This window comes from Capricornis sumatraensis, chromosome 3 (assembly GCF_032405125.1).
Source record: "Capricornis sumatraensis isolate serow.1 chromosome 3, serow.2, whole genome shotgun sequence".
In the NCBI taxonomy this organism is placed as follows: Eukaryota; Metazoa; Chordata; class Mammalia; order Artiodactyla; family Bovidae; genus Capricornis; species Capricornis sumatraensis.
The window spans coordinates 14,579,178-14,594,803 of record NC_091071.1 but is presented as its reverse complement, the minus strand read 5'-3'; positions in this window follow the sequence as shown (position 1 = coordinate 14,594,803).

Sequence of the window (15,626 nt, the reverse complement as noted above, 5' to 3'; positions counted from 1 at the left end):
ATCTGCTAAAGAGTGAGGGAGAGGAAATACCAGGTGCAGGAGGTAATTTATATAATACTAGGGATGATAGGAGGTAAGCTTTGAGATGGACAAATCTAGTTATACACACTACCGATTAGTAACTGTTAAAATAAAACTTAGATTGGTTAGCTCTCTCAGGCCATTTTATGTTTCTTCTCTAGCCTGTTCACTGTTCTCTTTATTTTCCTTGTTTTTCAGGAGGAAAAAAAAAAACAACTCATTTCTGTTTTTGTTGCAGCAGGCTGAGTAATGTTCCTTTGTATCTCTGTACCACATCTGCTTTACCCATTCCTCTGTTGATAGGCATTAAGGTTGCGTGCATGTCCCGGCTACTGTAAATAGTGCTGCAGTGAACACTGGGGTGTATGTGCCTTTTTGAACCGTGGTTTTTTCAAGGTATAGCAGCAGCAGCAGCAGCAGCAGCAAGGTGTATGCCCAGTAGGGATATCGTAGTTCTAGTCTTGGTTTTTTAAGGAACTTCTGTAGTATTCTCCATAGTGGCTGTTACATTCCCATCAACAATGCAAGAGGGTTCCCTTTCCTCTACACCCTCTCCAGCATTTATTGTTTGTAGATTTTTTGATGATGGCCATTCTGACCAGTGTGAGGAGATATCTCACTGTAGTTTTGACCACCCTTATGGCAGAAAGTGAAGAGGAACTAAAAAGCCTCTTGATGAAAGTGAAAGAGGAGAGTGAAAAAGTTGGCTTAAAGCTCAACATTCAGAAAATGAAGATCATGGCATCCGGTCCCATCACTTCATGGCAAATAGATGGGGAAACAGTGGAAACAGTGTCAGACTTTATTTTTCTGGGCTCTAAAATCACTGCAGATGGTGATTGCAGCCATGAAATTAAAAGACACTTACTCCTTGGAAGAAAAGTTATGACCAACCTAGATAGTATATTCAAAAGCAGAGACATTACTTTGCCGACTAAGGTCCATCTAGTCAAGGCAATGGTTTTTCCTGTGGTCATGTATAGATGTGAGAGTTGGACTGTGAAGAAGGCTGAGAGCCGAAGAATTGATGCTTTTGAACTGTGGTGTTGGAGAAGACTCTTGAGAGTCCCTTGGACTGCAAGGAGATCCAACCAGTCCATTCTGAAGGAGATCAGTCCTGGGATTTCTTTGGAAGGAATGATGCTGAAGCTGAAACTCCAGTACTTTGGCCACCTCATGCGAAGAGTTGACTCATTGGAAAAGACTCTGATGCTGGGAGGGATTGGGGGCAGGAGGAGAAGGGGACGACCGAGGATGAGATGGCTGAATGGCATCACTGACTCGATGGACGTGAGTCTGAGTGAACTCCAGGAGTTGGTGATGGACAGGGAGGCCTGGCGTGCTGCGATTCATGGGATCCCAAAGAGTCGGACACGACTGAGCGACTGAACTGAACTGAACTCCAATAATTTAGATAAAAAGGAAAAATGCATGGTGCATAGCTAAGGGTAGTATCTGGAGCACACGTAGCTGATTCTCACTTTATAGCGTGGAAAATATCTCTTTTAACTAGATAGAAAGCCAAGTGCTATATATAAACATAGAAACAATGGAACTGATTTTAATTAATTGACATAATAAAGTCATTTTACTGTAAATAGAAGATTAACCTAAATATAGGAACGTGAGTGAGTGAGTGAAGTTGCTCAGTCGTGTCCGACTCTTTGTGACTCCATGGACTGTAGCCTACCAGGCTCCTCCCTCAATGGGATTCTCCTGGCCAGAGTACTGGAGTGGGTTGCCATTTCCTTCTCCAGGGGATCTTCCCAACCCAGGGATCGAACCAGGGTCTCCCGCATTCCAGGCAGACAGTTTAACCTCTGAGCCACCAGGGAAAGCCCATAGGAATGTAGTAAACTGATAATAAAATGGAAGAGCATTCAGCCACACACAGTATGGATGAGCCTTAAAAACAGTGTATAGACTGACCCCTGGCTACAGACTCAGAACACAGGAGAGACTACAGCATACAACTTCATTGATAATAAAGGTATAATGATATCCTGCTTGATGCAAGATGACTTGTCCATGATGATCACTTAGCGCAGGGAGTGGCAGATGACTAACAAGTGGTTATAGCCCATCAGAGTCAGAAGAAAGATATCCACTACTGCAAAGTATATGTAAGGATACATCTGGCTGATGTAACTTCCATAGGTTATAACTTTTCTCTGTCTCTGTATATTCACTAGCACCTTTGGAATTCTGGTGGTGAAAAAACAAATCGCTACAAGGGGCAGATTAGAGAGGTAGAAGTATGTGGGTATGTGGAGGTGGGAGTCTGCACTGATGGCTGGGATGTTAAGCAAATTTCCAACACAGTGATTATGTACATGGAGGAAAAAAAGCTCAAATAGGAGGGACTGCAGTTCTGGTTCTTTTGATAGCCCCAGAAGAAATCTTGAAAATTATGTGACGTTGCCTGGTACCATATGGTGGTGGTGATGACCAAGAAACAAAAAGTAATGACTAATTTTTGCACAAATAGACATTGCTAATACTTTTGAATTGCTACTATTTATATTAGGCAGTCAAGAAATCAACATATTTATTTATACGGATCTTATCCTCTTTAAGGGCTTCCCGGATGGCCCAGCAGGTAAAGAATCTGCTTGCAGTACAGGAGACAGGAGACATGGGTTCAGTCCCTGGGCTGGGAAGTTTCCCTGGAGGAGGAAATGGCAACCTACTCCAGTATTCTCGCCTGGAGAATTTCCATGGACAGAGGAGCAGGTGAGCTACAGTCTACGGGGTTGCAAAGAGTCAGACATGACTGAACAACTAAGCAAGCAGGCATGAATACTCTTCAAGGGATCTCCCATGACTTCTCTGACAAGGGATTCCTATCCCATACTTAGATTTTCCCCAAAGAGATCATATATTGCAAAGTTTAATGAGAAATGCTTTCATGAATTTGAGAAATAAATGCTGGGTACCAACTATCTTCTAGGCAAAAGGTATAGGCACTGAGAGGAAAATTCCCTAGAATAAAATGATGGTGAAAAATATAAGTAAGTAAATATCATATATCATGTCAAATGGTGACAGGTACTATCACCTGTGAAGAAGAAAAAAAGAGTAGATATAAAAATAGTGGAAAGGGTGTTATTTTTTAATAGGAATTCAAAAAGCCCTGCAAATAAAAATAGAGAACTCAAGGAAGACTGAATATAAGACATGAGGTTCTCAGGGGTAAATGGTTGCCCTACAAGGACAAGAGGGGCTTCCCTTGTGGCTCAGATGTTAAAGACCCTGCCCGCAATGCGGGAGAGCTGGGGTTCAGTCCCTGGGGTTCCCTCTGGAGGAGGAAATGGCAACTTGCTCCAGTATTCTTGCCTGGAGAATCCCAGGGACAGAGGACTACAGTCCATGGGGTTAAAGAGTCAGACACGACTGAACTACTAACACTTTCACAAGGGAGAGAGACTTAGCAAAAACTCTGAAAAGGGGGCTTGTTTCAGATATCCAAAACTCAAAATGGGGCCAGTGTGCTGAGAGGAAACAAGAGGGAATGTGATGAAAGATATTGTCAGAGGATGTGGAGAAACCAGGTGACTTTTCTGCTGCAATGAAACTTCAAGACACAGGGAGCCCTCATTCATATGCCATCCCTCATGCTTCATCAATTTTGTTTCCAAGGAATCATGTGGGTGGTGATGATGCTCTTATTTCCATCTGTTGGTTAGCATTTTGGCATCTGTACTAAACGTCAGATTTGGGAGCTTATGGGCTGGGTACCACTGCCCTGAGAACTGCTCATGCCCCACAAAACACAAGGGCACACACACAACCAACGTACAACACATACACACACCGAGCATGTTACCACTTCATGATTTCCTGGGGTCATGTTATTACCAGGATCTTCTCACCACTGCCACAATGATTAGGAAATAAATGATACAAGGGAAGCTGTGGACATCTGATTATTTTTACCCTGAAGAATATAGAAACAGTAACCCAATTCCATTTGGAAAGCTAACATGGCCATGGGGTTCCATATTTATATGGCCAGTTTGTGTCTTATATTTAAGGAAACAAAAGAAGCATTTCAAAAACAGAGAGAGGCAAAAGACAAAGACATATGAAAAGAAAGATCCAAAATGCTCAGGAGATTTCTGAGAGATTGTGACAGGGAGAAAGCTCCTCCGGTTCTGGCAGCATTCTAATCCCATTATAGCCCCTTGACATGCAGAATAGCTACTAAAGCAGGAAAAAGAAATTATCCTCAAGGGAAAGGAATGATACCTCACAATGTTACGACATCTTATCAATTGAACATGCCACTAGAAAAATGAGCAAAGGGAATCAACCCTCAATTTACAACAGAAAATTACAACATGCAATATTGGGGATTGTAAAAGATGAAATGGCAAAAAACTTTCTAAATGGTTTTAAATGCAAAACTTTCAGATCAGGAAACCATCTATAGAATATCAAATCTGCCATGTATTAGCTGTTGGTCTATAGAGAGCCAAGAAAATCATTTAAAATGTGAGTGAAAGTGAAGTGAAAGTGGCTCAGTCGTGTCTGACTCTTTGTGACCCCATGGACTATATAGTCCATGGAATTCTCCAGGCCAGAATACGGGAGTGGGTAGCCTTTCCTTTCTCCAGGGGATCTTCCCAACCCAAGGATTGAAACCAGGTCTCCCATATTGCAGGCGGATTCGTTACCAGCTGAGCCACCAGGGAAGCCCAAGAATAGTGGAGTGGGTAGCCTATCCCTTCTCCAGGGGATCTTCTCAACACAGGAATCTTTACTCAAATGATGGGGATAGTGGTATCTATGTACTGATTTAGGTGACATATGTAAAAAGCTTAGTGTAATTCCTTCCTGTGGATGAAGATGATGATGAAATGAGGCCAAATTTTTTATTCTACCTCTCAAATGTGTCCATCACTTTCACAAATAGGTAATAAAATGATTGTAAAGTAAGGCTCTTTAGCATACTCTTTTTCATATTAAACACAATGTTTTTTCATGTGAATATTCAGCGTGCTACCAATGCAAAATATTCATCTTAAGAACTGTTGTTGCAAAGTTATATTATGGTCTTGGATTTCTAATATATACAGAACATGCTCAAATACACCCCATAGTAAATATTTTTAAATGTTTTCAGTTCACTGCACAGGCCTCCACACCTAATACTCTATTTTGCTATTCCTCTTCAATGCAAAAGGCTTCAGATATAATTTTATTGGAACCACTTTACACCTTTGTTCCCTTCTTTATTCTCCTCTGAAAGGACTTGCATTACCATTATTTAAATGTTGCAATGATTCTTGCATTTCTGAGTCCAAAGGATACTTTTTTTTTCTTCATTTTTATTTTTTAATTGAAATAGTTGATTTATAACATATTAGTTTCAGGTGTACATCTTTTTTTAAAGGTAATTACACAGAATCAAGTTACTCATGATAGAAGAGGCTGAGAAACTAGTCTGGAGACACTGAAGCTGTCTTTTTTTTTTTAATTTTAATTTTTACTTTATTTTACTTTACAATACTGTATTGGTTTTGCCATACATTGACATGAATCCACCACGGGTGTACATGAGTTCCCAATCATGAACCCCCCTCCCACCTCCCACCCCATATCATCTCTCTGGATCATCCCCATGCACCAGCCCCAAGCATCCTGTACAAAGGATACTTCTAACATACTAAATAAATGAATGATCCATTAATCAGTCTACCTAGCAAATAATCTCTAGGCTCTGGGCTAGTTTGGTTTTTCTCTCAGGTGAGAATTTCTCACAAGGGTGAGAGATGTTTTCCTTTGAGATAAAACCATAAGTACTAGCCATTAGCTTTGTGATGCCTTTGATAAGTCAATTAGGAGTTTTATGCTTTCAACACAGATGAAGAACTGTCATTTGGCCCTCCATTTAGAAAACATTCAGTTCAGTTCAGTTCAGTCTCTCAGCCATGTCCTACTCTTTGCAACCCCATGAACTGCAGCACGCCAGGCTTCCCTGTCTATCACCAACTCCCAGAGTTTACTCAAACTCATGTCCATTGAGTCAGTGATGCCATCCAACCATCCCATCCTCTGTCGTCCCCTTCTCCTCCCACCTTCAATCTTTCCCAGCACTGAGGTCTTTTCCAATGAGTCAGTTCTTCGCATGAGGTAGCCAGAGTATTGGAGTTTCAGCTTCAGCATCAGTCCTTCCAATGAATATTCAGGACTGATTTCCTTTAAGATGGACTGGTTGGATCTCATTGCAGTCTAAAGGACTCTCAAGAGTCTTCTCCAACACCACAGTTCAAAAGCATCAATTCTTCAGCACTCAGCTTTCTTTATAGTCCAACTCTCACATCTATACATGACCACTGGAAAAACTATAGCTTTGACTAGACGTACCTTTTTTGGCAAAGTAATGTCTGCTTTTTAATATGCTGTCTAGGTTGGTCATAGCTTCCCTTGCAAAGAGCAAGCATATTTTAATTTCATGGTTGCAGTCACCATCTGCAGTGATTTTTGGAGCAAAAGAAAATAAAGTCTGCCACTGTTTCCATTGTTTTCCCAACTATTTGCCATGAAGTGATGGGACCGGATGCCATGATCTTAGTTTTCTGAATGTTGAGTTTTAAGGCAACTTTTTCACTCTCCTCTTTCACTTTCATCAAGAGGCTCTTTAGTTCTTTGCTTTCTGCCATAAGGTTGGTGTCATCTGCATATCTGAGGTTATTGATGTTTCTCCCAGCAATCTTGATTCCAGCTTGTGCTTCATCCAGTCCAGCATCTCACATGATGTACTCTGCATATAAGTTAAATAAGCAGGGTGATGATATAAAGCCTTGACGTACTCCTTTCCCGATTTGGAACCAGTCTGTTGTTCCATGTCCAGTTCTAACTGTTGCTTATTGACCTGCATACAGATTTCTCAGGAGGCAGGTAAGGTGATCTGGTACTCCCATTTCTTTCAGAATTTTCCACAGTTTATTGTGATCCACAGAGTCAAAGGCTTTGGCATAGTCAATAAAGCAGAAGTAGATGTTTTTCTGGAACCCTCTTGCTTTTTCTATGATCCAACGGATCCTGGCAATTTGATCTCTGGTTCCTCTCCCTTTCCTAAATTCAGCTTGAACATCTGGAAGTTCACAGCTCACATACTGTTGAAGCCTGGCTTGGAGAATTTTGAGCATTGCTTTGCTAACATGTGAGATGAGTGCAATTGTGTGGTAGTTTTAACATTTTTTGGCATTGCCTTTCTTTGGGATTGGAATGAAAATTGACCTTTTCCAGTCCTGTGGCCACTGCTGAGTTTTCCAAATTTGCTGGCATATTAAGTGCAGCACTTTCACAGCATCATCTTTCAGGATTTGAAACAGCTCCACTGGAATTCCATCACCTCCACTAGCTTTGTTTATAGTGATGCTTTCTAAGGCCCACTTGACTTCACATTCCAGGATGTCTGGCTCTAGATAAGTGATCACACCATCATGATTATCTGGGTCGTGAAGATCTTTTTTGTACAATTCTTCCATGTATTCTTGCCACCTCTTCTTAATATCTTCTGCTTCTGTTAGGTCCATACCATTTCTGTCCTTTATCGAGCCCATCTTTGCGTGAAATGTTCCCTTGGTATCTCTAATTGTCTTGAAGAGATCTCGTCTTTCCTATTCTGTTGTTTTCCTCTATTTCTTTGCATTGATTGCTGAGGAAGGCTTTCTTATCTCTTCTTGCTATTCTTTGGAACTCTGCATTCAAATAGGTATGTCTTTCCTTTTCTCCTTTGCCTTTAGCTTCTCTTCTTTTCTCAGCAATCTGTAAGGCCTCCTCAGACAACCATTTTGCCTTTTTGCATTTCTTTTTCTTTGAGATGGTCTTGATCACTGCCTCCATACAATGTCATAAACCTCTGTCCATAGTTTTTCAGGCACTCTATCTATCAGATCAAATCCCTTGAATCTATTTGTCACTTCCACTGTATAATCATAAGGGATTTGATTTAGGTCATACCTGAATGATTTAGTGGTTTTCCCTACTTTCTTCAATTTAAGTCTGAATTTGGCAATAAGGAGCTCATGATCTGAGCCACAGTCAGCTCCTGGTCTGTTTTTGCTGACTGTATAGAGCTTCTCCATCTTGGCTGCAAAGAATATAATCAATCTGATTTCGGTATTGACCATCTGGTGATGTCCATGTGTAGAGTCTTCCCTTGTGTTGTTGGAAGAGGATGTTTGCTATGACCAGGGCGTTCTCTTGGCAAAACTCTATTAGTCTTTGTCCTGCTTCGTTTTGTACTCCAAGGCCAAATTTTTCTGTTATTCCAGCTGTTTCTTGACTTCCTACTTTTGCATTCCAGTCCCCTATAATGAAAATAACATCTTTTTTGGGTATTAGTTCTAGAAGGTCTTGTAGGTCTTCATAGAACCTTTCAGCTTCAGCTTCTTCAGCATTACTTGTCAGGGCATAGACTTGGATTACTGTGATATTGAATGGTTTGCCTTGGAAACAAACAGAGATCATTCTGTCATTTTTGAGATTGCATCCAAGTACTGCATTTTGGACTCTTGTGGACTATGATGGCTACTCCATTTCTTCTAAGGGATTCTTGCCCACAGTAGTAGATATAATGGTCATCTGAGTTAAATTCAGCCATTCAGAAAACATTAGTTTATATATGTATATGTATATATATATATATATATAATATATTTGGATCTTTTTATGCACCAGAAACTGAACTTAAGATTCTCATACAAATTGTCTCATTTAATTTTTACTAAAGCCCACTCTCTGAGTCCATACTGTTTGAATATCATTCTATATTTTCAGAAGTTGGGCTTAGATGGGTGAAGTAATCTGCCTTAAGTTACTAAAGGATGAGGTCTGACTGGAGCCCCATTATGTTATTTTTCGTTCTCATGCTCAAAGCCAGTGGTTCTCAACTCTGGTATTTTTGCCTGCAGGCACCCTTGGCATTTTGGGGAGAAATTTTAGTTGTCACAAGTGGGAAAGTACTACTGCCATTTGTTGGATTAAGGCAAGGAATGCTGCTCAACATCCTGTACTGCACAAGGTGTTCCTATCACAAAGAATTTTCCAAGGACTTCGCTGGTGGTCCAGCAGTTAAGAATCTGCCTGCCAAAGTAGGAGACATGGGTTCAATCCGTGGCTGGGGAACTAAGATCCCACATGCCACAGAGCAGCTAAGCCCATGCACTACAACTGCCGAGTCTGCATGCTAGACCAGGGCTCCACAACAAGAGAAGCTATTTCAATAAGCCGGTGCACGGCAACAAAGACCCAGCACAGCCAAAAAATAAAACAATTAACTAACTTAAAATAAGAATTATCCAACACAAAAGTCAAAATTTTGAGAAATAGTATTTTAGACCAAAATGTCTCTAGCATTAATGTATATATGAATCACTTGGGAATCTTGTTCAGATGCAGATTCTGCTTACGCAAGCCCAAAGATTCTATATTTGGAACTAGTTCTGAGTTGATATTGGTGCTGCTGGTCCTCTTCTGTTTACCACTTTGAATATCAAGATTGTGGTCTACTGTTAGAGTCAGATGGAGGTATTTTGAGACCTTCTCTACCAAGGACCGTTCCACACCTCAGGTCTGACATTAGGTGGTCAAATGTGGGACTTGGTAGCTCAGTCTCTGCATACTCAAGTTTACACCTCCCTGTTGAATATTTCCTTAATGACAGGAAGTAAAACATTTTGGTCTTCGGTTCTTTATTGATAAACTCAGGAAATTTCACCTACATTATGAATTGATGTTAGAAGTAAGTAATATTTTAGAGCTCATGGGAAATGACCCGATACAGAGCAAGTCTGCCTAAACTGCTCTGTGGATGCTGTAAAATCCAAATTAAAATTTGTTAGGACTGCTTGATAGAAATTGACCATTATGTAATATTTATATAACAATGCAAAGAACCTATAATAGCCGAAAGAGTTTTGAAAGAAAACAAGAGAAAGTCTCATATTACTTGACTTCAAAACTTACTCTAAAGGTGCAAAAATCAAGACATTGTAGTTTAGTGTGAAGATAAACATAGAAATCAATGGAGAACAGATTCTACTTTCAGTCTGTGTGTCTTTGGATCTGAAGTGAGTCTTTTGTTGACAGCATATATTTGAGTATTGTTTCTTTATCCATTTGGTCACTGTATGTCTTTTGACTGATGCAATTAATCCATTTAATTTTAGAGTAATTATTGATAGGTAAAGGAGTACGTCAAGGTTGTATATTGTCACCCTGCTTATTTAACTTCTATGCAGAGTACATCATGAGAAATGCTGGACTGGAAGAAACACAAGCTGGAATCAAAATTGCCGGGAGAAATATCAATAACCTCAGATATGCAGATGACACCACCCTTATGGCAGAAAGTGAAGAGGAACTAAAAAGCCTCTTGATGAAAGTGAAAGAGGAGAGTGAAAAAGTTGGCTTAAAGCTCAACATTCAGAAGATCATGGCATCTGGTCCCATCACTTCATGGCAAATAGATGGGGAAACAGTGGAAACAGTGTCAGACTTTATCTTTTTGGGCTCCAAAATCACTGCAGATGGTGACCGCAGCCATGAAATTAAAAGACGCTTACTCCTTAGAAGAAAAGTTATGAGCAACCTAGATAGCATATTCAAAAGCAGAGACATTACTTTGCTGACTAAGGTCCGCCCAGTCAAGGCTATGGTTTTTCCTGTGGTCATGTATGGATGTGAGAGTTGGACTGTGAAGAAAGCTGAGCGCCGAAGAATTGATGCTTTTGAACTGTGGTGCTGGAGAAGACTCTTGAGAGTCCCTTGGACTGCAAGGAGATCCAACCAGTCCATTCTGAAGGAGATCAGTCCTGGGATTTCTTTGGAAGGAATGATGCTGAAGCTGAAACTCCAGTATTTTGGCCATCTCATGAGAAGAGTTGACTCATTGGAAAAGACTCTGATGCTGGGAGGGATTGGGGGCAGGAGGAGAAGGGGACGACCGAGGATGAGATGGCTGGATGGCATCACTGACTCGATGGACATGAGTCTAAGTTAACTCCGGGAGTTGGTGAGGGACAGGGAGGCCTGGCGTGCTGCGATTCATGGGGTCGCAAAGTCGGACACGACTGAGCGACTGAACTGAACTGTGGTTCTCTTTCATTCCTTTCTTTTTCTTTGTTCTCTTCCCTGCGATTTGACAACTATCTTTGTTACTATGTTTGGTTTCTTTTCTCTTTTTGTGTGTGTATCTAATACATCTATTTGCTGCTAAGTCACTTCAGTCGTGTCCGACTCTGTGCGATCCCATAGACGGCAGCCCACCAGGCTCCCGTGTCCCTCGGATTCTCCAGGCAAGAATACTGGAGTGGGTTGCCATTTCCTTCTCCGATGCATGAAAGTGAAAAGTGAAAGTGAAGTCGCTCAGTTGTGTCCCACTCTTAGCAACCCCATGGACTGCAGCCTACCAGGCTCCTCCGTCCATGGGATTTTCTAGGCAAGAGTACTGGAGTATCGTTTGTGTTTATTATAAAGTTTATATGTAGCAAGCTACATATATATATAAGCAACTTATAAAAATCGTTATGTTAAATTGCTAATTGCTTAACTTCAAATGCATTTTAGAACATCACATTTTTAGTCCCTCTGCCCGTGTTTACTGTTTGTGACATCATATTTTACATCCTTCTGTTTTGCGTGTCCCTTAATATCTACCTACTGTGGATATAGGTGACTTTACTATGTTTGCCTTTTAACCTTCCTACTTGATTTATAAGTGGTTGATCTACTATCTTTACTGTATATTTGCCTTTACCAATGAGATGTTTTCCTTTCATACTTTTCCCATGTCTAGCGGTGACTTTTCTTCTCTGCTTAGGGTTGCTTGTAAAGCTGATTTCATAGTGCTGGAACTCTTCTGGGCTTTTCTTGTCTGTAACATTTTTATCTCACTTTCAAATCTGAATGAAAGCCTCACTGAGTAGAGTATTCTTAGTTGTAGGTTTTCCTCTTTTTTACCACTTTAAATATATCATATCACTCCTTTCTGGCTTGCAGACTTCCTGCCAAAAAGTCAGCTGATAGCCTTATAGGAGTTTCCTTGTAGGCAACTTGTTGCTTTTCCTTTGCTGCTTTTATTTATTTATTTAAATTTTATTTTTACTTTATTTTACTTTACAATACTGTATTGGTTTTGCCATACATTGACATAAATCCACCACGGGTGTACATGAGTTCCCAATCCTGAACCCCCTTCCCACCTCCCACCCCATATCATCTCTCTGGATCATCCCCATGCACCAGCCCCAAGCATCCTGTATCCTGTATCGAACATAGACTGGAGATTCGTTTCTTACCCTTTGCTGCTTTTAATATTTTGTCTTTATATTTAATTTTTGCTATTTCAATTACAAGATGTCTTGGTGTGGCCCTCTTTGTGATGATTCTGTCTGGGACTCTTTGTACTTCCTAGACCTAGACATCTGTTTCCTTTCCCAGGTTAGTGTAGTTTACTGCTATTATGTCTTCAAATATGTCCTCTGCCTTTCCTCTTCTCTTCTGGAATCCCTATGATAAGAACATGTTAGTACACTTACTGTTGTTTCAGAGGTCTCTTGAACTCTTCTCATTAAATTTCTTTTTCTGTTTAGCTATAGTGATTTCCACTATTCTGTCTTCCAGTTTGTGTGTCTGTTCTTCGTATCATCTAATCTACTGTTGATTCTTTCTAGTGTATTTTTATTTGTTATTGTATTCTTCAGTTCTCCTTGTTTCTTTATATTTTCTAACTCTTTATTAAAAACTGCTAACTTCTCACTCTATTCATCCCTTCATCAAGTTCTTTGAGTATCTTTATGATCATTACCTTAAATTCTTTATTGGGTAGATCACTTGTTTCCACTTCAATTAGTTTAGTTCTTCTGGGGTTTAATCTTGTTTCTTCATTTGGAGCATATGTCTCCATTACCTCATTTTGCATAATTTGTTGTTTTTATTCCTATGTATGTGGTAGGTTAGTTATATTTCCTGATCTTGGAGAAGTGGCCTTATGTAGGAAATATCCTATGGGGTCCAGTAGTCCACTCCCTTCAGGTCACCAGAGCTACATGGTTTAGAGATGCCCTCTGTGTGGGCTGCATGAGTCCTCCTGTTGTAGTGAGCTGTCTATTGTGGGCATGGCAGGTCTAGTTGGTTGTCAGGCTGTCTTGTGCCAAGGCTGCCAGCCACTGGTTGGTGAGGCTATGCCTCAGGGTAGTCTCAATTCCTGCCTGCTAATGGGTAAGCCAAGTCTTGACATGATGGCTGTAGGGCCACTCTGGTCCCAGAGCTACTGTCAGCCTGCTGGTGGGTGTGGCTGGCCCTGGGTTTTTGGTGAGTGGGGCCAGGTCTTGGGGTGACCAGGGCTCAGGAGGGTCCTACAGCAGCTGGCCTCTGGTGGGTGGGGCTCCATCTCTGTTCTGTCTACTTGACTCACTGTGGTTCTTTCTTTATATCTTTAGCTGTAGAAGATCTTTTCTACTAGTCTAAAGGAATATTGTTGTTCTTGTTATCATGGAGATTGTTCTCATAGATAGTTGCTTTGTAAATAGTTGCAGTTTTGGCGTACCCATGGAAGGAGATGAGGTCAGGGTCTTTAAACATCACCATCTTCAATTTGCCATCAAGAATTCCCAACTCCTGCCATAAATTTTCATAGTGCACTGAAATGTCAAATCAATGCAATAAGACCTAAAAGTGAAATAGGTTTTATAAAAGTCTGGTGGTTCAGACGGTAAAGAATCTATCTGCATGCAATGTGGGAGGCCCAGGTTTGATCCCTGGGCTGGGAAGATCTCCTGGAGAAGGAGATGGCAACCTACTCCAGTATTCTTGCTTGGAGAATTCCATGAGCAGAAGAGCCTGGCAAGCTACAGTCCATGGGGCTGCAAAGAGGCAGACAAGACTGAAATACTAACACACATTATTAGTATAAAGTTGAATTTTGCAAATAATCTTAAAATTAAGAAAAAAAAATCCTGAAAACTAACATGATACTTCAAAAATACAGAAATATCAGAAGTTTTCCTAATATATCAGATAATAGGGGAAATACCTTAATGGAAGTAAACCTAAAATATATTAAAATACTATTATCAGTAAATTAGCATAATCTACAAACTACAGGAAAGCTTATCCCAAAAGAGGCTGAGATACCTAAAGGCAAATTCTTGTTATTAGGATGGAATTCTGAATACAATAAATATGTCGATTGTTTGCAAATTAAATTTGAAGTTTAATCGAGTATTGGATAAACCCATAGTATTTTTCTTGCAACAAGGCTAGATGATTCTGAAGTTTGTCTGAAAGAGTAACCTGGCACCTGACATAAAACTATTGTAGACAGAAATAACATTTTTCTACTCATTATTTAAGCATTTTATGCAGATAGATATATAAAAATATGGCACAAAAAATAAAAATTTGACAGCATAAAAATTTTGAGCTTTTGAACTATGGTGTTGGAGAAGACTCTTGAGAGTCCCTTGGACTGCAAGGAGATCCAACCAGTCAATCCTAAAGGACATCAGTCTTGAATATTCATTGGAAGGACTGATGCTGAAGCTGAAACTCCAATACTCTGGCTACCTGATGCGAAGACCTAAAAGACCCTGATGCTGGGAAAGATTGAAGGTGGGAGAAGGGGACGACAGAGGATGGGATGGTTGGATGGCATCACTGACTCAATGGACATGAGTTTGCGTAAACTCTGGGAGTTGGTGATGGACAGGGAAGCCTGGCGTGCTGCAGTCCATGGGTTGCAAAGAGTCAGACACGACTGAGTGACTGAACTGAACTGAACTGAACTGAATATCGTGGAATAGATGATCATTTATAATATGATCAAGGAAATATCTTTAAAAACTGAGCAAGATATAGCTCTAAAGATATAGTTACCATGGTTCTAAAATGACATACTTAAAATCAATCAATATTGTCATAAAGAAAACTTAGAAAGCAAATAAATGTCCCTAAATGGGCAAGTATTTAAAGACCCATTTCCATTTGGTGGACTATTTTGATTTGCTGAGAATGATTGATGTTGGAAAATGTATTAATACATTAGACATTTACATGAAAAATGTACATTAGACACTGAAGAGAGTCTATATTTAGACTGTAATAAGAAATTCCATTTTTATTGAATTTATGTAGGTAATATAATAAGATAAATGAAGTATAAACAATGATTACTGATAACAATGGTTATAAAATCTTTTAGTTGAAGGAGCAGCAAAGGTCCAGATAACTGTTTAGAAATAACAATAATAATGTTTTGTGCGGAGAAACAATGAAGCTTTGTAATTTTTACATTTTTTGATCATTTTCAAATTTCTTGGTCAAAGCCTAGGGAGCTCAGCAGACTTTCTCCAACCCTTTGCTTTAGGTCTATAATGAGTTAACTACACTGAGATATAAAGGGGACCATCCTTATACCCTGCTCCCTACAGATCACATCTAAGGGAATAATCCTAACCTTGATTAGAAGACACACATTGAGATCCATAGCTAGTCCCAAGAGGCATGACTGCCAAAACAAAATCAACTTTTATTTAGCTCCTTAGCTTCTAGATAATTCTAGTCCTCAGAGAACAGAGTAACAATGTAACAAT